General features: G+C 43.4%; 1 long non-coding RNA gene across 2 annotated transcripts in view; it reads right to left on the bottom strand.

The window, feature by feature from the left end:
- The window catches only part of LOC309367565, a 95287-nt gene that overhangs the window by 31383 nt on the left and 37537 nt on the right, over positions 1-26367 (bottom strand). For both annotated transcript variants that reach the window (XR_014167219.1, XR_014167220.1), the window contains exon 2: positions 20907-20975. This is a non-coding gene — a long non-coding RNA (uncharacterized lncRNA). The remainder of the gene's footprint in view (positions 1-20906; positions 20976-26367) is intronic.

The raw sequence follows: 26367 nt of genomic DNA, 5'->3' as shown, positions 1-26367 counted from the left end.
TTGCCATTCATTACCCAGCCAGATTCTATCAGATCATTTTCAATTGATCTCTAAAGCACCCCTCTCCCTGAAAGAGAACCTCCCATTTTCTCTTACATTCTGCAACCTGGTGAAGAAGACTCTGCTGGTCATGATTAGCTGGTATTTGGAAGGGAAGGAGATGGAATTACCAATGCTGGTGGACAGAAGACAGTACCAATCATACAGATGATGCAATGGAATCACCTGGCATTCCCAGAATGTTAGATAGCCCCCCACCCCACCTTTTTTTTAACAAGGACCCAAACTAGAAAGATAATGCAAGTACAAGAAGCCTGTGTCCATGTGCAGATTCTTCCAGCTGCATTTAAACATGTAGTTCAGATGGGGCCTGAATGTGGATCCTATGCCTTTCCTTGATTCAGGATCCACAGTTACTATACATTTAAAGGCATAAAATCCTCCCCTATCTGCAAGGAGAGGAGTACAGTGTCCTCCATTTTGGTAATATGGAGCCCTATGCAAGAGATATTTGGGGCCAGTTGATTGCACATTGACTGTTTTGCAGTTTTGCTCTTGTAGATTGCTTTTGATGTCAGCTGCGGTGGTCAGAGGAACCTCAGGTAGAGAATGATTCTTGCCCCAAAGTAAAGCTACTGGATGTCTGAATGATCTCATGGCTGTGCTATGGGTGGGTGGGTGGAGATTGCTATTTTGACAGACAATAGGGTATATTTTAAACTATTGCCAATCTTCCTTTAAAAATTAGGCTTCTCTGCATGTTTTATTGCAGAGCTGTTAATGTGAATGTGTAGACTGGATTGTTCAGTTATATAGTGCCGCAGTGCTTCGCAGAATAACACAAGCAAAAATAAAAGGATCCTTGCCCCGATAAGTTTACAGTTTAAGCTTTGACAAGTGGAAGTGGGGAGAATAGAGAAGGAAAGGTAAAAGAGCACATCCTTCTTGGTGAAGCTCAGAACTCTCTGGGAAAGAGGGCAGTTATGCCTTTATTGCCTCTTCCTCTGCTCTGCTGTAAATATACTCTCTCTCCTTGTATCTGTCAACAACTTTCCACAATAAAGGTCTAGCATACAAGTTTTACACGAGAAAGTCCATTTTTTAAATCAATAACACTTACATATGAGTAACTGGGCACAACACTTCAGACAAAGACAATCTGTTGGTGACAGTTTGTTCTTGTATGTGTAAATTTAGCCCCTTTTCGCCTTGAGCTGTTCCCTGGACAATGAGAGCACAAAAGAAGCATCTGAGCAGAAGACAGAATCGGCATCAAAGGAGCTTCTGGAATATCATCGTGACTTAATTCTAATTCAGGCTTTCAGGGATTTAATAATCTTGTGTATTAGAGGGAAATAAAGCTGTTCTACTGACAGAATGATGAGCTTCTGCGACGGGGATACAGAACTTTAAAATGAACAATTTTGTTTCATTTACTGAATAGCAATGTGTAGTTCAAGCAGCTGAATTTTATGAAGGAACAAGAAGAACAAGTGCAGGTGGGTGGAAGGAAGATTAATATATGGCCAGCTAGACTTGTGCTGGAATCCATAGGGAAACCTGTCTGACCAGAGGTTCCTCTACTCATTCTTATTCTACCTTTGTATGTTGTTGCACGCCACTCAAATCTCTGAGCAGTATGAGATTCCAGGCACTTACTCAGGATCCATGTTTCCTTTTGGAAGGAGGAACAGTGGAGACAGTGGTGTGGTGTCTTTAGGATATATGTTTTGTTTATACAACCTGAGCCTACGATGGAGAGGTTCACAGCATCAACACCCTAAATGGGTCTTGCTTCTCCCATAGCCACAGCCTTAGATTCAAGCAGAAATAAGCCATGACTCTCTTTGCCTGCAGCTTTTCACCTTCTGTTTCTAGCTCACATAACTCCAAACTCTGAACTCTGGCTTTATTCCTTCTCACTATCTGTGAGTTGAGGGACGTTTCCCAGAGAGACCCTTCCTTTGGTTTCCTTACACCTCACCAAGAGGCTAACCTGACTTGATTAGCTTTTAACACTTGCTGAGTCCAGGGATTAGAAGTCTGACACCCAGGGTAACACCCCCAAGCCTTGATTAAATTCTAACACTTACTGGATCCAGGGATTGGAGAGGTCTGGCACCCACAAACTCCTAATAATATTTATCGAGATAATGTGGCTGCAGTACAAGCTGAATTAGTTTGCTCTCTACTTTCTGTTCCAAACTGATCTAAAATGCTAACTGTAGGCGTCATGTTAAATGAAGTGACATGCCATCTAGTTTCATTTTACAAGTAGCTCTTTATCTTCTGTTAAGTAATTTTAAAAATATATATCGTGCAGGGTCCTCTGTGAATTGCATCAGTCATGCTTACATTTACTGCAGCAGCTCTTATATAACACAGCATTTATGTGCAACATGATATAAAAATGACTGACCTGTGACAGATGGGCAAGAGATTTGAGACGGATGGGGTTGGGGAGTGTCTCAGGGACATAAGCATGGCTGGAGCCATCATTAGACACACTGAGGCAGCTGCCTCTGGCAGCTGATTTCGAGTGTCATGAAAGGCCAGCAAATAGTTAGCTATGTTATTATTGTTGCATTTTCCCTGCCTGGGAGGATGAGTGGAACTTACAAGGTTTTCTGCCAAAAATAAAATAATATGCCTGGCCTTAGGTGATGTATCCCTCATTTGCCAGGGCTGGGGGCTCATTTGTTGTGCCACAGTCAGTGTATTGGGCTGTGTACACACCATAAATTTAAAGTAGACCCCCCCCACACACCTCAAGAATCTAGTTTGTTAGTCAGTCCATAGCTTTGAAACTGAGCATTTGGAGAAGGGTCATGGGAGCAGCCTTGTCTCTGACCCCAAACACCATACAGTGACCATTTATTGTCTGGGGGCAGCAGGTAGAAAAACCTCCTTCCATACCAGGAGACCAAATCTGTTTGCTTCATTACTGCCAGTCACTATATTGCCAAAATGGACAACTGGAACACACATTCCCCTCTCAACTTGTCAGCATGCACTGGCTGAATACAGCTCCCTGGGACATGTCTACTGCATGTTTAAGAAAACAGAGAATCATAGAATTGTAGGGTTGGAAGGGTCCCCAGTGGTCATGTAGTCCAACCCCCTGCCATGCAGGAATCTCAGCACAAGGTCCCCTATTCAGTTTGAACCCATACTGGACTCTGCTTAGCTCTGCAAATGTGCTAGCAGTTTTACTGTTGCACCACTAGTGTAAAACACTGGGGAAATAGGAAAAAATGTCCAGAAAACATTGCTGGAGGGGTAATAGCTAAGTGGTATGATTTGTATGTTGAAGATTTGGTCTTTGGCATGTCCAGTTCAAAGGATTGCGTGGCAATCAATGTGAAAGATCTGTGCTAAGTCGCTGGAGAGTCACTGCTACTCAGCCTGGACTCTAAATAGACCATTGGTCTAACTCATGGCAGGGTACCTTCAATGGCACCACATCTTCACTGTAGCAAGCACAAAAGTAGCATAGGAAAACCAATAAGTGTGATTGTTTAATAAGGGGATTGGATTTGGTGTTTCAAAGGAATCTTTTTTTATGTTTAAAATAAATTTCTTTTTGAAAACAATGTATTAGGCAATGCCATAGGGTTAGGGAAAGCTGACCTAAAAATGAGAAGGGAATAATCAAAGAGCAAACAGAAATAGGGCTTGAACATTTAACAGCTTGCAGCTGGGAATTATTCATTTTCATAATAATATTAAAGCTTCCAAATTAATGTAAGGCTGGGTGGGTGGGTTGCATATTCAAAGAAGCATTTTTTCCCCTTGAAGATTTTAGACATGTCTTCAGTGTGACATTTGCAACACCCACACAGACCAACCTCTGGAGACCTGACAAACCCTACCTGATCAGATTTACTTTACAAACCATGGCAACACATTTGCATCGTCACCTTCTATTACTGGATACTATGAAATGTTGCATCTAACTTCAAGAGAATGCAGAGCTGTCCTTTCTCAAGCCCAGCGTACAATCAGAACTATGAATTCTGTCCCCACAAATCTGGTCAAGCAGCTTAGTCTCCAAACTATTTAAGACATCTTTCAATGAGAACAACTCTTCTAATGCTGCATGATTCACACACTGCCTAAAACAATAGCCCCCTTCAGATACTATATGAAGATATGGAGGCTGAAGAGGCAAGATTGCATGTGCCTGATCTTCACAGGTTTGTCATAAGGTCTGAAAAGAGCCTTCTGCATGAACAGAGGTATACACACAGAACAGCCATCCTGAACCTGGTGTCCTTCAGAAGTTTTGGACTACAAATGCCATCAACCATGCCAGCTCATGCTAATGGGAGTTGCGATCTGGAGGGCACCAGGTTAGAGCAAGTTAATGTAGAGCAGTGTTTCCCAAGTTTGGGTCTCCAGCTGTTTTTGGACTACAACTCCCATCTTCTCTGACCACTGGTCCTGCTAGCTAGGGAGATGAGAGTTGAAGTCCAATAACAGCTGGAGACCCAAGCTTGGGAAACGCTGGTGTACAGCAAGGGAAACCACAGAATCTTAGAGTTGGAAGGGACCTCAAGGGTCATCTAGTCCAACCTCCTGCAAATCTCAGCTGAAGCATCCATGACAGATGATTAGGGATGATCAGAGAAAAGGTGGAACTACTCAACACCTACTATGCCTGTCTTCACCCAAATGGAAAGAGATGCCCAACCTGGTAATAACAGAATACATGATGTAAGGAGGGAGCTGCAGCCCAAGATAGGAAAAGAGGTAGTAAGGGAACACCTAGCTCAGTGGCGGAGCTTCATGCTCCAGCACCAGGGGGCGGAGAGCAGGTGGGGACATGGCTGGCGTGCATACTGGAAGCGTGGCACCCAATGCAGGCGGGGGGGCAGCCGGGATGGCACCCCACCGGGATTGCACTGCCGGGGATGGTGCGCCACCCCACACACTCCCCTTCCTCTGCCAGTGACCTAGCTACTTTAAAAGAATTCAAATCTCCAGGGCCTGATCAGATGCTTCTAAGTGTACTAAAGGAGCTTGCAGGTGTAATTTCAGAGCCTTTGAAATTTGCATTATTGTCAGTTCTTGTTGTTTTTTTAATCAGTTCTATTTTTTTGATATGGTATGGTTTTAAACTTGTACCAGGTTTATATTACACATATGTTGGACGATGCCTTTGGAGGCTTTGTTTTAAACATGTATTCGCAAACAATAGATTGTACCCAACTAAATTCTCCTCAGAGTAGACCCATTAAAATGAATAGGCCTAAGTAAGTCATGTCTTTTAACTTCAGTGGGTCTACTCTGGGCATGACTAGCCCTGGAGTCAAACCAATGCAAATTAATAAATGCACACTCTACACACATTTTTTTCCTCTAATTGACCTTCATATAATTGCTGTATCACATGTGTGTCCTCATATATCAATATGAACCAAGTATTGTTCAGAGTGGGTGACAATGTTTCTTCCCCTCGCTTGCCCTCACAACAACCATCCAAGGGGAGGTATCAGCATTCTCATTTAGCAAGTGAAGAACTGAGATGGGGGAAGGATGGCTTGTTCAGGTCCTTGGCTCTGGGTTGCTTTTGAGATTACATTTCCCCCACAATGCAGAGATAATTTCCATATAGGAAATGTACACAGCATAACACCTGACTTGCAGAGTATATGTGCTTTTGCTGTTATGAGCATATGCATCAGGCAATAAATACATACATTGGGGAAGATGCGAGGAATGAAGCCCTCAGCTTGGTACACAAATCCTAATCTTATTAAGTCAGCCCTGCTAAAAAGCTATCCAGTTAATAATGCTTTGAAAATTAATGCAGCTACATTGTCATTTTTCTTTCTAGAACTGCTGCGAAAACTTTGGTGGCTCTGAACTTTCAACGCTACTGGAAAAATACTGCTTCCATTAGCATGGATTGGAAGACCAAATATGGAATTTAACTCAACAGGATCATTGCATAACTTGGAGAAGTTATTTTATTTTAGGAACATTCAAAAGGCAAAAGGCGAATGGTCCATCATCCAAACATTATGGAAAATGAATTTTACAGGCAAGCTCTTCTAGATATTGGAATACCTGTTGCTAAACCTAAACTGCCAAAAACAACACACAAAATGACTGTGGTTTATACTGAAGTATCCAATTACTTAGAACCTAATAAAAACTTTTATTAGGCACAACAATAAATAGCATCGTAAAAGCGCTTTTGAATAAGCAGGTGACAGAGTGTTGATGGATCACTAGGAAGAATGGAAGAAGGCATTAAGGGTTACCAGAATGAAATGGTTTTCTGTGATTGTTGTTGCTGCTGCTGCTATTTATATCCTGAAGTTCAAGGCTGGCAACAACACCTCATAACTCACCACCATCACCAACAACCCTAGGAAGGTGTTCCTAGTGGTAGAGCATCTATTTTGATTTCAGAAGGTCCTGGGTTCAAGCCCCAGCATCTCCAGCTAGGGCTGGGAATATCCCTAATCTGAAACCCTGGTGAGCTGCTGCCAGTCTGTGTAGACAATACTCAGCTAGATGTACAAATGGTCTGATTTGGTATAAGGAAGCTTCCTATATTCACGATTATTCCTAGTTTACAAAGTGGAGAAACTGCAGCAAAGAGAGAGTGCCATGGTCAAAGCTGCTCAAGACTAGACAATGATTTGAACACTGACCTGTCAATATCAAGTCTAAAGGGCATTCATGGGGAAGGGGAAATGGAAAATTTTAACAGTTTAAAATGTATGCGCATGTGATGACTGTGCATTGAACATCATGTTCATGGCACAGGTGCATGTGGCAGAGACCTGGGGCTCATCATGTCTCCCCATTGCATGAATATGTAATAGAGAACAAGAGGCTGTCATTGTGCAGTAAGTCAAGTGGCCATAACTCTACTTTGGGGGCATTTTTTTTCCACCATCACAAGGAAGCAAGGGGTACTTTCTGTGATGAGCTAGAGCCAAGCTGAACTTTTTAAAATTAAATGCCTCTAAAAAATATGTGTATTTATTTTTTAAAAAATAATATGCTGCACTTTCTCGACAGATAACACAAATCTATTAACAACAACATTTTGAAAAACAGTGGGCTGCCTTCAAATTAAGTTGGTTGAACTCAGGACACACAGAAGTTACTTAGGACAAGTTTAGTCATGATGACTTTGCTTAATTCAGTACCTTGCAGGTCAGTCCTATACTTGACTATTTAAAAGTAAGCCCTACTGAGTTCAATGGGACTGAATCATAGATAAATGACTTTCAGATAATGGACTCGGTCTGGATCAAAACCAGTTAAGAATCAAACTGAGAAATACATTACTGTAAAACAAATTTCAGTGTTTTGAAAATTTGGGGGAGGGGTGTCTGAACACCATCAGTTTTTCTTTGAAATAGGTATTTTGTGGTATCTACAACAGTTTCTTAGATTTTCAGATATATCTATAAGCCCCAAAAGACTGGAGACCTCTAGATTAGAGAGAAATAACAACATAGGCATTGATAGCTGTCTCCTCCATGAAGTCATGGTTTCAGCCTAAAACACAACCTCGATCTCCTCAGAGAAAAAGTGGGATGCAAATTAGGAATCAATTCATAATCAGAGTTTATTATAATTAACCATGCCCTCTTTTAATTTATATTTATTAATTTATTAGATTTATACCCTGCCTTTCCTCCCAAAGGTGCAAAGGGTGGTGTCATGGGGGTCTTAATGGAATATCAGAGCAGTTTTAGAAACAGCTGCCCCCAGGTTTTTGCATACAGATTACAGGTTATAGATTTTCACATACTGGGATTTTCATATGTTCATGCAGATAGGGCCAGCAACAAGTTGAGGAATAAAAGGAAGGAATATTTTGAGCAAAAGACATAGATGAAAACCAGCTGGTAAAGCTCAGAAAGTTGACTCGGGGGAGGCTTCATGTGAAATTAAGCTTAGACTCTTCGCAACCAAAGTGTTTGAGTGACAAGCTGCTTAACTTAATTGCAAGTAAAAATGAAGTTCTTTAAAACTGAAGAGAACGTGAAAACTACAGTATTGTTAGCTTTAAAAGGAACATCAGAAGGAAAGTAAAGATGATTTTTGAAGCGCATAACAGAATAATGAGACACAAATAGCTAAAAAATATGAAGGATAACAATAAGATTCGCACAGTGTGCAGTTGGGCTATAAAAACGCACACAAGCGCAAGCAGTTTCATGTGTGGTAAAAGATAGGGTTATGTAAATATCAGTATTTGAAGGGAAATTAATGAGATGTGCTTTTCTAGACATAAACACAAATGCTGAAAGCTCAGGGTATATCGACACTACAGACGTCTACTACAGCTTTATGGTAGACAGTCATGTGAGCTTGACCTCACCCTCAAAGGCACACTCCTCCATTGTCTCCCAAGACAGGTGCCAAACAGTCATGTTGTATAGGGCAGGGTAACCAACACTGCCCTCCAGGATTTTTTGGACTCCCAGCAGCCCCAGTCAGTGTGGGCAACAATCAGGAATGCTGGGAGTTGTACTTCAAACACCTTTAGAGGGCACCATGCTGGCTAACTCTGGTATTGGACTTTGTCTAGGGAAGTTTGGCTTTAAATCCTTAATCAGTCTTTCTGCACACTGGGCACTCATGAGCCAGTTGCCATCTTTCAGCCTCACAGGATAGTTGTGAAGATCACATGCTAGCATCTCTTAACTGCACAAAAAAGAGTGTGGTCTCTTTAAAAGATAAGAATAACTGTGTGAAAATTCAAGTATTTAATTTTACCTTTTGTCTGAAAATGTAAAAAAACAACAAACAAAAAAACCAACCAACCCACACAAAAATCTCTTTGAGCAAGAATAAGTTTTAGGCAAGCTGCTATTTTCTCAGCTTCAGCTTCCACTTGCATTGCGCTAATAATACTGCTGACCTACCTTTCAGGGTTGCTGTGAGCACTGCTGAAGTAATGTGAAGCACTTCAAATATAAAGCACCTATATATGTTCTAGGATTATTGGATCGATTGGTTTGCTTGTTACATTTTGATCCTGCTTTTCTACCAAACGGTGCTCTCTTTTTAGTTTAAGTGGGGCAATAAATTTTAGAAAAACTTGGAGTGAGTTTGACTTTCGGAAGAATTTATCTACAACCAAGTAGAGCTTCTGAACATGAATGTACTTAGGAACTAGGTGATGATGCTTCATAAGGGGACAAGCATTACTTTCCAATTTCCCATACTTGTCTTTGGGTGCGAGCAGGTGACAATCAAACTCCACCCCCGTTGATCCAGGGTTTTTTCCTCCTTATTTTGATTATATTTGATTATTTGGAATGGCCTGTTTGTTCTACAAGGCAAAGCTGGAAGGAAAGGAAGACCATTGTCACCGTGGCACATTCCTTTTGTCTGACTTGCTTCACATCCTCCTTAATTGCGTAGCTATGCAACTTATGTGGCAGCAAAGTATGCTGCTGTCTGAGGCCCGGGTCAGCCAAAATAAACACGAGGGCAGCGAGAATTAAGGGAAAGTGAGATAAGGCGGCCATAAACACGCTGTCCTCAAAAGCACCCACTCCGTCCGGTGGAATCAAATAAGGCCCTCAATCTGACCTCATTGACGAAATTCCCGACACTTTCCAGGTTTTCAAGTTATCGATAAGGCAGTGAAAGTTAAAGCAGCTGCTCAAAATGGTTTTCCCGGCTTTCTTAAATTGACAGAAGCCTGGAGCAGAGGAAGCTGCCAGCAGCAAGCTGTTCCCTTTTGCGGCACTCAGACATTCATCTCTGCATGCTTAACCCTATTGTCTTAATGGGGTCAAACATGCATAGCTCAGTGCAGCCTTGCACTGAGGAGGAATGAGGAGGCTTAAGCGTAAGCTCTAGTCAGCTCAGGAAAGTGAAGATGCCACACAAGCATATCCACGAAGGGCTTTATAGGGTAACGTTTGATTTTCCTTGTACAATGCTTTTCTACAAACCAGGGACAGTTGGGGGGGTCTCTATGTTTCCCCACTGCACTTTGAATGTGTGGTGCAAACAGCCTAAGTGGAAAAATACTTCAATTGTCATTTTTCCCTGTTCCAGCATATCTCCACACACACACACAAAATTCAGAGACTTTTATGTGTATGTGTGTGCTCTGCAATGGCCTTTGAATTTGGGAGCCATAGAATTAATGTGGGCAGGGAGAGAAGGGATAACTTTTCCCACTGTTGCTTGGAAGATACACCAAATAGTGGCAGTCCTTAACAACTGTAGCAGCATACCTGATACTATGGGAAAGTTTATGTACTGTACTTGTAAAAATACGGCCCGTCACAAATAAATTCAAGTCGGCAACTGCCCCATATTAACTGAACTATTATGTACTGCTGTCTCCTCATGATCTGGACAACCTTCATTGGCTACAATCCTAGAGATTTGCCCTGAATGGATAAACAGTTTTCCTGCCAAGTCATTGTGGATTAGCTACAGCGGTGGTGAGGATAGCAGGATATGTGCAAGGGTAAGAGTTACAATGCATATTCCAGCTGTAACGTGAGATGGGATATTTGGAATGAGGCAGCATCATTTGAAGGAACGTTTACATGCTGTGGAAACGATGCCCAGCATTTGGACTGAGCAGAAGGGCACGTTCAGCGTCATGCTTGTCCTGACATCAAAGCACACTGGCCCCAAACTATTGGTGCTTCAACTCCAAAGATTCCACCACAAAGCTTTAGATACGCATGCAGATTTATGCTAAGATGGGAGATCACCACAAAGGGAGAAATTGCACGTGACATGGGAGACCAGTGATGAGATTCCCAGTTTGTTTGTTTTTTTGTTTTTAAACTGGAACACAGGCTTGGAGGGCTTTAAGTGCAGCAACTGTGCTGGCATGGGGTGCTTAACCCTTTCCCCATGGGTGTTTTTGTGAGCAGAATCACATATTGCACGGTTCTTCCCCAACTTGCAGTGGGGAAAAACAGACAACCCCCTCCCCCCCAAAATGTCCCTGGTTTGTAGGAAAGCAATGTATTCGTCCACGATTATTATCACAGACCTGGCCTTTGGGGGTGGGGGGAGAGTTAAGCTAATACAGCTGCTACAGCAATCAAATTTGTAGGTCACCAAAGCAGCATTTCAGCAGTAAACTAAAATTGGGATACTCATTACATGTCTCTTGTGTATTCTTTATTTTGGCTGTAAATAAAATTATACTCAAATGCAGTAGCAACAACAGTTCAAGATTCTGAAGTTTTATATCTACACTTGATCTTAGCCAAAAGGCCAAGAAGCGAAGTTTAATATCAAATACATCCCAGGTGAAGGAAAGGTAGAGTATTCAAGACTGTGGACTGAATCACACATGGTTTTTAGCTATTACACATTTGATGATCTACAACTCAACGTGTGGAGTGATCCATTGATATACACTCATTTATGTTGACACTGCATGCTCCCCGCACCCCCTGGGATGCTCCCCACTGCTGGCGCCCCCCCCCCACGGGTGGCTACTCCAGGTGCCGGAGCAGCTAGCTCCACCTCTGGGTGGCAGAAGAGGCCAAAGAGGTAAATCTCCCAGAGGCAATAAACCTGTGGGGACAAATGGCTGAGAATCAGAAGTGGGAGAGTCCTGTTACACTCAGGTCTTGCTTGCAGGCTTCCCACAGGCATCTGCGTAGCTTCTGTTGGAACAGGATGCTTGACTAGATGGACCATTGGCCTGATTCAGGACCAGCAGGCTCTTCTTCTGTGCTTATTCATAAGGTCTGAATACTTGTGAGAATGCTGAGGAACACCCTTCACTCCCAGAGTACATGGGAGCCGTTCCAATGTCTCCTGTTCCATTTCACTGAACCAGCAGCCATTGGATACTCCTAACCAACGCCTACCTAAGACATTTTGCAAGCAGCAAAGAGTGATTCCTCCCCTAAGTCAAAGCCCACAGTGCTTAAGGCCAACCAAGTTATCATGGTACCTGAGTCAGAAAGCACCACAATCACTTCTCTCATTCTCTAACAGTAATTTTTTTTAACAAGCAATAATAATAAATTACTGATAGTTTATTATCATTTACCTGAGGCAGCTGCCTCATTCTACCTAATGGCAGGTTCAGCCCCACGTAAAGCTGCTCTCATTAGGAAACAATTCTCAGTGGGTTTTTCCTATGCATGTGTGAGAGGATTTGTTCTGGGGTACTGCTGGTCTGCAGGCAATGCCCTTGAGAGTGTGACCTGCAATAAAACGAATGATTGCCTTATCAGCTGCCAACCACTCATGCAGGACATTTTCCCTCTGACATTTCAGTAGCTGGAATGAATTCTGGCTTTCCTGGCTCACTGTGTCAGGGTATGGAGCGTGGACCTGATGAAACTTTGGATGCACTTCTGTCTTTTCCAGCTCATTTTCATTGGGATCTCATGTGTGACCTCAGCAATTGCCCAGTCAGCAAAAGAGGCCTTAGTGAAAGCATTATTCCCCATCTGAGGATGATTGACATTTCTGTCTGCAAACTACTTGCCACATTAATATGGCCTTGTCTCTATTTTTAGTGCCATACATTTTCAGAAAAAGGGTCTGCTCTTTTGACTTTCTCTGTCAAGGGCCTTAAAGTGTGGTTTGACCCTTGGAGCCCAAACGAAGGCCAAGAGATACAAGCTTGCTTAAAGTAATAGCTTGCAGCCAATTACTTCAAAGTCACCTTCCGCCAGCATTCATTCATTCATTCAATCATTTGAAGTATTTATAATCTGCACTTTCATAAAAGTATAACAAGGTGATTGTACAACACTGTAAATAGTGGGTTGTTAAAAAGCAGGAATTCCTATTGCAAAGGCCCATCTGAACAATTTCATTTTCAGAAGACATCTAAAAGAAGGCTGAGGTGATTTCTGCCGATGAGTATAACATTATTCATGTAGTGTGGAAAAAGTGGATACAATTTTATCATCTTCCGTATTACTAAGACCCAGGTTCACCCAATTAAGCTAAAGGATGGGGGAGTCAGGATAGAGAAAAGAAGCAAATACTTCGTCCCACAGTGCGTAACTAAACTCTGGCATGTTCCGCCACAAGATGTTGTGATGGTCCCTAACACAGACAGCTTTGAAGGGTGATAAGACCAAATTCATGGAGGATAAGGCTATCAAACACTACTAGTCACGATGGCTATATATTTCCTCCTGTATCAGATGCAATGCACTTCTGAATATCAATCATTTGGGAGCAGGCAAACAGAAGAGTGAGGTCAGGGTCGTGCCATTGGAAGAGAGGAAGAAGCTGCCTTATACCAAGTCAGACCATGGGTCCACCTAGCTCAGTACTGTTGACACTGACAGCAGTTCCTCAGGGTTTGAGGTAAGAACCTTTCCAAGCCTGACCTGGAGGTACCAGAGGCTGAACTTGGTACCATTTAAAAGCAGGGCCAGCCCACCCATAAGGCAAGGTGAAGCGACTGCCACAGATGGCAGGTCCACCAGGACAGCAACTCCCTATGTTGGCCTTTCTTTTCCCCTTGTTCCCTCCCTGCTTCCTGGCAGGGAGCAAGTCTCTATTTCAGGGTCTGCCTCAGATGCCAAAATGGCTTGAGCCAGCACTGTACCACTTAGCTGCGGCTTTTTGTGCTGGCCCGCTTCTAATTTGGCTGGTCACTGTGGCAATCACACAGGGTCCCCGGATGTTTCACCGTCTATTGATTCCTGTGCCACCACTTTATTTCTCGCTGCCACCACCCAGGCCCTACCTGGTACAATACTGAGCACCATCAGGGTTAAACTGGAACATAAACTTTTGTTTATTTATTGCAGTTTAACAAGCGTGTGGTTTCATAAATGGTCTCGGTCAAATACAAACATGGGGTGCCTATCCAGTCCTATAACTTCCACTACCTGCTCTCACTCACTAAACCACCTCTCAGATATTTACTTGTCTTCCTAGCTCCTAACTGTTCCTGTCTCAGCTTATTTCGCTGCACTAACTCAACCTCCCGACAGACTCTATCCCAATTCACTCCCACTCCAACCAACCACCCAACTCCCAACCAACTCCCCCTTTACCCCTCCCAGAGCTGGTTTTATAGTCCCTCTGACTCCACCCCCTGGGTTCTGATTGGGTAACTTGTTTAACTATTTCACCTCCAGCACTCTCATATGTTAATGTCACAGTCACTATGTGAACAGAACACTGGACTGGACTGGACTTTGGTCTGATCAATTGGGTTTTTTCTTAAATTCTACAGCTTAAAAAAATGGCCCTACAGCATTCCTTTCCTAATTGATTTCTACATCAAGGATTGGGGACCTGTGGCTCTCCATATGATAATGGCTTAATTCCCATCAGCCCCAAATAGCATGGTCAGGAACGATGGGAGCTGTAGACCAAGAACATATGGAGGGCACAGTTTCATAACTCTGATCTACAGGGATTAAAGATACAGACACATAAAAAGTCATCTTCCTTGTTTCACATCCTTTCCGGAATTATTCAGGGGAAATTGCCTGTGCTGCTTATGTTTCCATGCAAGTCTTTCTCTTAGCACTTAACAGCTTTCTGACTAATTCTGAATTAGTTTTATGGGGGAGGGGGGAGAAGATGATTTCAGTTTCTCTGCACTCCAAACATTTTCCTGCTTGACAGCTCTGCCAGTGTGGGGGAGAGATCTGTGATGGCTTGAACTCACGCAATAGAAGTTACTTTTGAAATGTCTTAGCTATTCAAATGCAGATTTTGCTAGCACCACGTATCTGAAGAATTTCCTATACAAACCTGTGTAGGATTTTATTTAAAGCAGGTGTCTGCCTTTTTCAGCATTTGTTTACATGGCCAAAGAGACACGAACGTGTTCTTTGCACATAGTGGTATGTACATGGCGGACTTGGAATTTCCTGTGTGGATGCAATAATCTCTGCAAGAAAATTATTATGTTCAAAACGGAGAGGACAGAAACAAGACGGTAAATGTAAATCAGCTGGAGGAAGTAACTGTCTTTTATGTCCTGAGAATAATCATCTTGCTGAACCACAATTGTTACACAATTGCAATTTTTAGTGGGTGGTTCAGTCATCTTCCCTGTCAAATTGTGCTTCTGTTGTGTGAGGACAGCACATCTTTCCAGTACCCAATCAGCAAGATACAGTCACTGGGAAAAGTGCATTTCTTCTCCTAGCTACTATGTACTAATGACTATATTGTGAAATTACCCTGAGTCAAATACTGTTCATTTTTTGGCACAAAGAAGCGCTTTGGAGGTTAGGAGCTTCCCAAGCTTATCTTTTTATTATTTTTATTTTTATTATTTTCCATTCCCCCCCCATAAAAGATATTTATTGAAACTTAACATATATACATAATAACCAAAATTCCCAATGATTCCCTCACATAAAATATAATATCTAAATTACAACAGCTACTTAATTATACACTTAATTATAAAACCCACCACCCACCCTCTACTTCCTTCCACAGCAATTCGACTTTCTTTATATTTCTTTCTACCTTTTTCCCTTGCATTCTATAATCAATTATTTTTGTTACATTCTGATTTTTCCTTCTTTCTTTATTGGTTTTGTTATTGCTTACATTTTTTATTCTAAGCCTATTAGCATGTCATTTTTAGAACAATATTTTGACATATAATCTTCGAAATACTTCCACTCCATTCTTAACTTTTGATTTGATTGATATCTTATAATTGAAGTTAATTTTGCCAAAAGAAGCTCTTTGCAGGTTGGGAGCTTCCCAAGTTTATCTTTTTAGTGCTGCTCTCCTTCCAGATAATCTGCTGCTCTAACACCATTCTTGTTTTGTTTTGAAACCACAGCGTCCTGATAGTAACAGCAGCATAATCAGACAGCTGATTAGCTTTAGCAATCTGACCTAACTTGGGGAAAGTAAGATCATTCAGAATGAGGGAAATGCTCTCACTCTGAATGAGCTTCATTTGTTCTCAAAGGCGTTGTCAGGGAGGTGACTATGTTGCTGCTATGAATAAAGAGGAAAGAAAAAGTCGTGTTTGGAGCTTCAGCCAGTCACAGCTGCAAAGAGATTCACAATGGATGCTGTTTCCTGAATGCTAGGTGTGTGGAGGGCACAGTGATGAGGGGGTGCCTTCTCTCTTCATTATCTCTGGGCAATCACTGAGTCACTGAAAAAGGAGGGTGCTTTTCATGGCGAGAGAAGAATAAAAGTCTTCAGACCACCCACTGGCTGGCCTGCCTTGGTTTGGCTCGACCCAACTGGGGCCATCCTGAACCTGAACGCTTCAGGTTACAGACTCCGCTAACACAGAAATAGTACCTCAGGTTAAGAACTTTGCTTCAGGATAAGAACAGAAATTGTGCAGCAGCAGGAGGCCCCATCAGCTAAAGTGGTGCTTCAGGTTAAGAACAGTTTCAAGTTAAGAATGGACCTCCAGAACGAATTAAGTTCTTCACCCGAGGTGCCACTGTGTGTGTGTGTGTAGTCCCTTCACCCCCACTTTTGTGTCACATCTTGCTCTATGAAGAGCAACACTTGACACGATAAAGGTTTTGTCTAACTGTAGATTGGAGGTTGGTTTCTTACGCACCAAAATCTTTGCTTTTAGTTTTACAACCCAAAACTACATCGGGACATAACCAGAAAGGAGTCGGAGGAAGCCAGAGTTGGCAATTCTTGAAATAATTATTCTTGAATGAGTGAAATAATTCTGGTACCTGGGGGAGGGTTAGAGGTAGAGCCCCCCAGTGCATCATTTGTGGCTCTGTGGCTTTTTTTGCAGGTTGGGGTCTGGATTCAACACATTTCTGTTAACTGAGAATTGTATGTAACAACATACAATACTTTTTTGCAGGCTACTAACTTCTGTGGGCTTATTTAGTTGGTTATATTCACCAGTGCTGTGCGGCCCAAACAAAACAACATGCTAAGGGGGGAAAGCCTATTGTGTTTTTCTGACAACTGGCCCAGAAACATGCCAGCCAACCCTGGCTCCTCCACCCCACCCCGATTAGCTGAAAGCCTACTGACTGACTGCTCCTGAAAAGCTAATTACACATTCCCTCACATTTGTAGCACATTGTTTTCCTTTCTGTCTGTGTGTGCAGGGTACGCTCATAACAAAACAGCATTTTCTTTTTTTTTTTTCCAGCCTCCCAAATATTATTCTTCCATGACTCCACTGAATGGATGCGCAGGCAAAAGGGTGTTCAGTCCAGAAGAGAGAACAGTGCAAAGGCAGAGACACAGAAGTCGTGCTGCCCTCTAGTGTACAAAATAGCAATAGCATTTGGAGCACGATATTTTCTATAGAAAGCACAGAAAAGGTACTGTATTTGTGAGGAGATATAATAAAGCACAAATGAAGGCATATCCTTGCTACAATTAATCTATAAGATCCCTCTTTGTTCTCAATGTAAACACAATGAGCAAAACAGCAATGTACATTTTGAATCAAGTAAAATGGCTCCATACAAGATCACTTGGGTGAAAGTATTTCATTCAGTGTGAGAAAATTTCGTGAACAGGTCTGGTTCTTGCAACCCTGTATGTCTTTCAACCCTTCACAAAATATCCTCATGGAGGAAACACATGCAAGCAAAAACAAATGCCCCCTTTGCCATTTGTTTGGGCTGGAATCCTAAGCATACTTACCAGAGAGTAAGCCCCATTAAACTCCATGAGACATTCTTCTGAGGACACAATATTAAGATTGCACTGTGAGATTCAGAAGTAAGATTGTGAAACGAAAGGGGAGACGGGTCGATTGAATCTTTTGACCTCATACTCATACTGTGACCCCTAACTGGCTGTGAAAATAAATACAAATGCAGAGGAAAGAGAAGATCAGGATGGTGTGCCCCACAGCAATGGGGAGGGCAACTGGATTGCAATGGACAATATCACAAAGAGCCTATTTACTTTTTTAAATCCTTCATAATAATTATACAACCATGTCATAAACACAGTGAGATCATTCCTTTTTTATTCATTGAAGGGATTTGTGTCTTTGGCTTGTGCACCTACCACGCAGATCCATTTGTTTATAATAATAGTCACTCTGTGTGCAGAAGCAGTGAGTCGGCTGAGATAGAGGTGGTCCTGATAAATCATGGCATGTAGCCTGAGCCATAGCAGTGAGGAGAGCGGTGCTCTGCCATCCATAAAAGGCATCTCCTCATTGTACAACATTCTGTGGAGTGTATGCGGCCTGTTATTATTAATACCCATTCCTGTAGCACTTTAAATGTGGCGAATCCTTTAAAATCTCTCCCTGTTCACCCCAGTCATCCTGTTTATGACTATTCCTTTTTACACGAGAGCAACCAAGACACAGAAATGGGCCACCCAGTGTGTATGCGGTTGTGCAAAGGTTTAATTCAAAACTTTCCAAGCCAAAATTCAACATCCAACCCACTAAACCACAAACAGGCGCCTTTTTGTTAGGACTATCTTTCCTGCACACTATTAATAGAAGGCACACTTCTTCAGATACTCTGAAGAAGTGTACATGCACACAAAAGCTTATACCCAGAACAAAATTAGTTGGTCTCTAAGGTGCTACTGGACAATTATTTATTTATTTATTTTGACTGCGTCAGACCAACATGGCTACCTACCTGAAACTATTAATAGCAGTTTTACATTTCTATGCATTTACATCGGACCATTTATCAGTTGCTTCAAGCGTGTGTGTGTGTGTGCAATATTACATTTGCATTCCCTTCCATCGCAGAGCAATAGCAAAGCTGTCGAAACCAAAATAAGCAACAGAAAGAGCATGTCAAAAATGACTCTTAAAATCCTTCACAGAAAGCACAACATTCCCAACCAAACTGTCAAAATTCAGGCACTGAGGCACAGAGGAGTAGCAAGGACAGCTGTACCTTCCTAGCTAGAAGAGAGAGAAATGTCAAATGTAAACAGTCAGAAAAACCTTCAGATACAGCTCTTGCCACCCAAGTGTGTATGACCAGGTAAAGGTAAAGGGACCCCTGACCACGTGGCCAACTCTGGGGTTGCGGTGCTCATCTCACTTTGCTGGCTGAGGGAGCTGGCATACAGCTTCCAGGTCATGTGGCCAGCATGACTAAGCTGCTTCTGGTGAACCAGAGCAGCACACGGAAACGCCGTTTACCTTCCCGCCGGAGCAGTACCTATTTATCTACTTGCACTTTGACATGCTTTCGAACTGCTAGGTTGGCAGAAGCAGGGACCGAGCAACAGGAGCTCACCCCTTCACGGGGATTTGAACCACCGACCTTCGGATCGGCAAGTCCTAGGCTCTGTGGTTTAACCCACAGTGCCACCCGCGTCCCGTTTGTGACCAGAAGAAGCATTAAAGACACTGAGGAGGGTGTTGTAGGAATCAATGTGGGGTGGCTCTGCCCTGCTCCACTACCCCAGCCTGCCACTGGATACAAGCTTCAATTTAAATAAATCTCTTACCCAGGCATGGTGAGAGCATTTACTAGCAAATCCATAAAACAAATCCAAATTCTCAAGGATCTGAGCTGCAGTATCACCCTTCTTTAAATGGACTATCTGGATATCAAAAATACTGATCAGAACAGTTTTCAGATCCTCCGTCTTTCTTGGGATTGCAATTCATGTTAGGGTGCACCAATGTTCACTTGTTCCAATATGGGAGCGAATACAATGCTTCGGGGCCACAGTATTCACTGAGCGCTCACACATGCGCACACCACATTTCCTGATAGACTTCTGCTTCAGTGCCATTTTCATTAAGCCGGGTCTTCTTCTTGGGACCAGTGATTCCAATCGATAGAGAACCACACAGTACACATAAGGATATCACAGGGCTAGGCAACCAGTCAGACCTGAGAGTGAGGGCAATGCTTCTTTCATCGGCATTGCCCCAAGTTTTGATCTGATGGGTTTAGCTCCTTTTCTGGCTCTTGATTGTCACAGCTCCACCTCATCACACATCCTGTTTCTAACCTGAATATTGAATGTATGTAAGATCTGCCGTGCCCCCATTCCTGCGTTATCTAAGTGTCGCATGCAAGTGTGGCAGTGTGGGTTTTCAACTGCTGTTTCCAAAGGCTGTTAGCAGCTCAACTCTTTGCTGCTGTTGAGTAAAAGATACAGGTAACAGAGGAAGTAGCGTTGCTTTATATCTCTTTAAATCTGTCGCAACTGTGATTGCCAATAGATGCAACAGTAACCTACCCCAATTTACTTCTCCAGCAACCCACAGAACATCAGTGATACATTGCAGCAAAATTCAAATAAACCTAAAATGACATATATCACTGAAAGATGAAAAAGACAAAATCACTGTGGAGGAAATGAGCAGTTTAGTGAAAGCATCTCTGAAGAATTCCAGGTTGAGAAGAATGTCAAGTTATGAAACTTAAATCACATCATATTAACACTATATGGAGAAGATAACTTGATGAGGCAAGGGCCCTTTATAATAGCTAGGAGTGTAATTCAAAATTATTTTGGCATGTTTCTATTGATATATTTTATTCTATAAGATATAGATAATTAGTTGGGCTGTGCCGAATATTATCCATATTCTCCAGGCCAAAAGCAGTAGATCATAGGGGAAATGCTTGGGGATATTTTTAAAATAATTTGTTTGGGTCATCTTTTGTATCCTGTTTGGCACCATTGTTTCCCACCACTGTTTTGACACATTGTTTCTCAACTCTGATTATCCCTTCCTTCTGCTTCCCAAACTGGTCACATGCAGGACACCAGCCAATCGCAATATAGTAAATAGGATAGCGTCACAATGCAAAATAGTCAGATATGGCCATGTGGTTATGTCACTGATAGCAAGAAAGGGCAATAAGAATTAAACAAACATTTTTGGAAGCAATGCCAATGAAGTTGTTGAAAAACATGAGTGCTTTTTTAACACTGCAGAAAATGATCCTAATAAATTCGGCTCAGCCTTTCTAATTACTGTTATTTTATTAAATTTCCAAATAGCAAATGATTATATACTATACCAGTTAACTGCTGCAGAGTGCGCTGCATCAGGCATTTCTGTGCCACAAAAGTACTTTCTGAGTTTGTTCCTATAAAGATAGCAAACAAAAGAGAAGGGTCACAATATCCTTAGGCAAAGGGTCAGGGAATTCTAGATTTAAATTCTACTGTTTATTCTTCCCCTTTTCTGTCAGCCATTGGTGCAAACGGTTTTCTCCTTCACTGTTTGTATTTTATTTTTTAAAAAAATACTTCTACATCACCTTTCTAGGCAATGCCTGTCCAAGGCAGCTTACAGCAGTAAAAAAAAAAAAATACAAAATGTCTAATGAATGGGATATAGTCTCAAGTGCCAAGTTGAGGGTTGAACTAGATGACCTCATGGTCCACTATAAAATTACATCATGCTATGCTAGCATAAAGATAACTGCATAAACTTGGGAAACAAAACGAAAGGATATAAAGCTTGCCCACTGCAGCACCACATCATAAATAAGGCATTCCCAGCCAATTCTGTTTTGAAGTTCCTACTTGGATAAAAAGAACTAAATCAAAAACCTTCAGTCAACAAGCTACAGAATTATTATACAATGGACTTAAAATTCCAGACTTTGGGTTAGACTGTTGACTTGGGAGCAAACAAATCTTGGGCTTAGCAAGGTATTTATGAAAATATTAAAAAGATTCTAATCCATCCTCCAATAAATTATGCCAAATATTAAATTGCCAGCATAACAGCAAATCTGTCCCCTACTCCTCTAATCCAGGCTGCTTTTCCTTCAAAGCTTATTTCGCTACTAGGCTACACAAACATGTGTGTCTTCCAATCGACCATGTGTTGCAACAGACTGCCTCTTCTTGGTGGGCAATTTAGGACAAGATGCAAAAGTCTATGAAGAATAGTTAGAAATGAAGCGGTGGTGTCCAGATTTTAGCGATAAAAGTGGGCATTAAGTACACAGTTGCAGTGCAATTAAACATAGGTTTACTTGGAAGTAAGGCCCACTCTATTCAATGGGACATCCTCCCTAGTATGTGTGCTTGGGATTGCAGTCTTGGACTACAGTCTCCTCTTATATGGTCATGTCCTGCTTGTAGGCTTCCCATGGGCATCTGCTTATGAAGAAAATGAAAGGCTGTGGGCTCATCCACACTTCCTAGTTGTCCCATGCCTAGAAAGCATGAGGTTGAGCAGTTGAACTGTCATCCAGCATAATCCTTCACTCTTGGTTGACTTCTTGGTCCTGTATAGCTGAAGGAGCATCTCCAGCCCCATCATTCAGCCCAAACACTGAGATCCAGCGCCAAGGGCCTTCTGGTGGCTCCCTCATTGCGAGAAGTGAGGTTACAGGGAACCAGACAGAGGGCCTTCTCGGTAGTGGCGCCTGCCCTGTGGAACACCCTCCCTTCAGATGTGAAGGAAATAAGCAGCTATCTTATCTTTAAAAGACATCTGAAGGCAGCCCTGTTTAGGGAAGTTTTTAATATTTAATGCTGTATTGCTTTTAACACTAGATTGGAAGCTGCCCAGAGTGGCTGGGGAAACTCAGCCAGATGGGTGGGGTATAAATAAATTATTATTATTATTATTATTATTATTATTATTATTATTCAGTGGGATTGAAGCAAGTTGCCTCCAAACTGCCAGTATTTTGCAACAATTCAATTCAAGCAAATACTGGAAATGTAGGCAGTTCAAAGCACTCTGTTGTTCTAGCGCAGCAGATCCACTTTTTTAATTAAAAAAAACACAGACTTTTGCAGCTAGGAAAATGATGGGGAATGCACTGAAAAGTGACAGATGATTGACAAGAAGACATGTAACTACCATGCAAGCAAATCAGAAAGAATTCAGGATGAGTGCTCAAGCGAGAGAACCCCACTGCAAAAAATTCAGAATGAATGCTCCTTAAAGATGAGACATAACCTAAACTCTGCATAAGCTTTGTGCAGATGAAACAGGATGATAAAAAAATGATCACAGGTTAGAGAATCTCCCCATGAGGAAAGGTTGCAATGTTGAAGACTTTTTAGAAATGTGAGTAAGATAAAATTTATAAAACCCTGTATGATGGGATAATGAGCTGCTTGTGCGTAAAAGCTTGATCCCTCTGGTGTTTGGCTGGTCAACCAAACCGAGGCACTAACGGAGCCTCCCAAGGCGTGACTCCGTTAGTCGCTGGTAGAATCTGACAGTGGGCGTCTACGAAATTTACGCCAACATAAAAGTTGTTTCACGGACATGCGCCTTCGTGACTCTCTGCGTGACAGCTTCCGGCGAAGGGTGGGAGTTGCCAACGGGGGTCTTGTTACCTCTGCACTATTCTCACTAGAAGTATCCCAGAGCCCTCCCTCCTCCGACTCCCCTTCTGCCGGAGCTTCTGCTCTCCCCCTGCTGGTTCCCTCCTCCGCTGCAGAATCTCTCCGAGTCTGCTGGAGCCTCTGCACCATCTCTCTTTCCGATGGCAGTTCCCTGACATCCACCTCCCCCTCAGGGCCCCCTTCACCCCCCGCTTCCTCTCCCACTGGCGGTGAGGGCGGAAAGCCCCTAAAGGAACTCTCCTCGTCGTCCGAGGATTCAAACACTTCTAACCATGGCGTACCGTCTCTCTCCCCGTCTTCCTCTTCTTCGTCGGAGTCGGCTTCCTCACCCACCCCTGACTCTGGGAACCCTCCAAACTCTCCTTCCTCATCGGTGGTCCCAAAGTGTTCCCTTCTAAATCGTGCCACGGGTTGCGGTTTTTTTGGGAAACGCCGATGAAATGTTTCTATTAAAACCTCGTCATTGACTACCTCAGCGGGTACCCAAGTGTTTTCCGACTCTACTTCCCCCTCCCATTCTACCAGATATTCCACCTGATCCCCCTTCCACCTGGAATCAATGATTCCTGCCACGTTCATGTCGCGTTCTCTCTCTTCTATCACGGGCGTTCGGGAGACCTCTCTCTCACGCTCCCCCCCCCCCATTCACGTCCCTCTCGGTACGGCGACAGTAATGACCTGTGAAATACTGGGTGCAATTTCATGTGACTGGGCAGTCTGAGTTTGAATGCTACTGGGTTCACCTGCTGTATGACCTCAAAGGGTCCCAATCTTTTGGGTTTCAGTTTCTTACAACCCCCCTTGAAAGGTAGTCCCTGGGTGGATAGCCACACCCGGTCTCCCACCCTTATAGTTTCACCTTCCCTCCTATTTTTGTCTGCTTGCTTTTTATATTCTTCCTTGGCTCTCTCTAAGTTAAGTTGTAGCTGACGGTGGATGGCTTCCATCTCTTCAACAAAATGTTCCGCCGCCGGCACACTCCACCTCTCCCCTCCTTCTCCTGGAAATGCCCTGGGATGACACCCATAATTTGCCAGAAAGGGACTCAGCCCTGTGGACACGTTCTCAGCGTTGTTGTAGGCAAATTCTGCCAGAGGTAACTTATCTACCCAATCATTTTCTCGGTCCTTTACATAACACCTCAGGTATTGTTGTAAAATCCCGTTTGCCCTTTCCGCTTGCCCATTTGTTTCCGGGTGCCGGGCAGTGGAGAAATTGATTTCCACGTGCAGTAAGCTCATAAGTTTCCTCCAGAACCTGGAAGTAAACTGTTTCCCTCTGTCGCTGACCACCCTCAAGGGGGCGCCATGCAACCGGAAAATATGCTCTACGAACAACTTGGCGGTTTCCTCCGCTGTGACCGCATGTGAACAGGCTATAAAATGACACATCTTAGTTAATAGATCTACCACTACCATGACCGCCGTTTTGCCCTTGGATTTTGGCAGGTCCGTCATAAAATCTATGGAGACTGCCTCCCATGGCCTTTCTGGTGTGGGTAAGGGTTGTAAGAGCCCCGCTGGCGCCACCCTCTCCCCTTTCGCTCGCTGGCACCTGTCGCAACCCCTGACATATTCCCGTACATCCTCCCTCACCTTGGGCCACCAAAACTCCCTGGTAACCAACCACATGGTTTTGTGCTGTCCAAAATGCCCCGCTGTGGGGCTATCATGCAACTGCTTGAGTACTCTGCCCCTCAGTTCCCCATCGGGTATGTACAGTGCCCCTTTGTAATACAACGCCCCACTCTTTTCTTCAAACCCCCCTGTGTTCTCCTCTGTCCTCCTGAGTTCTCTGAGTTTCTCTTGGGCGTATTCGTCGTTCTCCGTACCCTCTAACAGTTCTTTCTGCCCCACCAAAGCCGCCCCACACACCCAGCGGTCTTCAGGGATTACGTGCCTTGCTTCCGGCGCGCCCTCCCCCTCTAAGTACTCAGGCTTTCTGGAAAGAGCGTCCGCCCTTACGTTCTCGGACCCTGGCACGTAACGAATCTCAAAATTGAATTTGGAGAACTCCTGGGCCCATCTCACTTGTCTCTGGTTCAGCACTCGGGCTGTTCTCCAGTACTCCAGATTTTTGTGGTCAGTCCGGACTTGAACCTTGTGCTGCGCCCCAATCAGCAAGTGCCGCCATCTCCGGAATGCTTCATGAATGGCGAGCAGTTCTCGGTCGTATACTGTGTAGTTCCTCTCGGATTTGTTCAACTTCCGCGAGAAGAATGCACACGGTCTCCATTCAGACGCATCTTTCCCCGGCTGGAGAAGCACGGCCCCTACCGCTCGGTCTGACGCGTCCGTCTCCACTCGCATTGGTTGCCGTAGATCCACGTGCAAAAGTTGCTCCTCCGACGCAAACGCTGCCTTTAAGCGTTCGAATGCCCCTTGCGCTTCTTCCGTCCAAGCAAATTTTTTCTTGCTGCTAAGACAATCCGTGATGGGCGCTGTTAAATGGGCAAAGTTCTTGATGAACTTCCTATAGAAGTTTCCGAAGCCCAGGAACCTTTGCACGTCCTTCTTGGTCTTTGGTGTTTTCCATTCCAGTACCGCTTGAACCTTGCTGGGATCCATAGCCAACCCCTTGTCAGACAACCGGTACCCCAGGAATTCCACCTCCCTGCTATGAAACTGGCATTTCTCCAGTTTCACCCACAGCCGATTTTCTCGCAGTTTGCTCAGTACTTCTCTAACATCTCGCACATGCTGCTCCTCATTCTCTGAGTACACCAGGACGTCATCTAAGAACGCCACGCAGTTCTTGTAAAGCAATGGCCCCAGGACGTGATTCATGAATGATTGAAAGCAGGCGGAGCCCCCTTGTAATCCAAAAGGCATAACTAGGTACTCAAACGCCCCCAAGGGGGGTGAACATAGTGGTCTTCCACTCATCCCCCTTCCTCACACGTATCAAGTTATATGCCCCCCTAAGGTCCAGCTTGGTAAAAATCTTCCCTTTTCTCACCCGTGTCAGAATGTCATCAATTCTGGGCATAGGGAAAGTCACTGGTTCTGACACAGCATTTAGGGCCCTGAAATCACACACAAGCCTGGGTTTGCCCGTGTTTTTTTTGTCCACAAAGAACACTGGGCTGCCCCCTACCGCTCGTGACTCTCTGATGAAACCTCGCTTGAGGTTCTTGTCAATGAACTCCCTTAACTCCTG

Source organism: Podarcis melisellensis (assembly GCF_964234715.1).
Source record: "Podarcis melisellensis genome assembly, chromosome: 3".
In the NCBI taxonomy this organism is placed as follows: domain Eukaryota; kingdom Metazoa; phylum Chordata; class Lepidosauria; order Squamata; family Lacertidae; genus Podarcis; species Podarcis melisellensis.
Note: the sequence above shows the minus strand (reverse complement) of the source record. Positions and strands in the feature narration are given on the sequence as shown.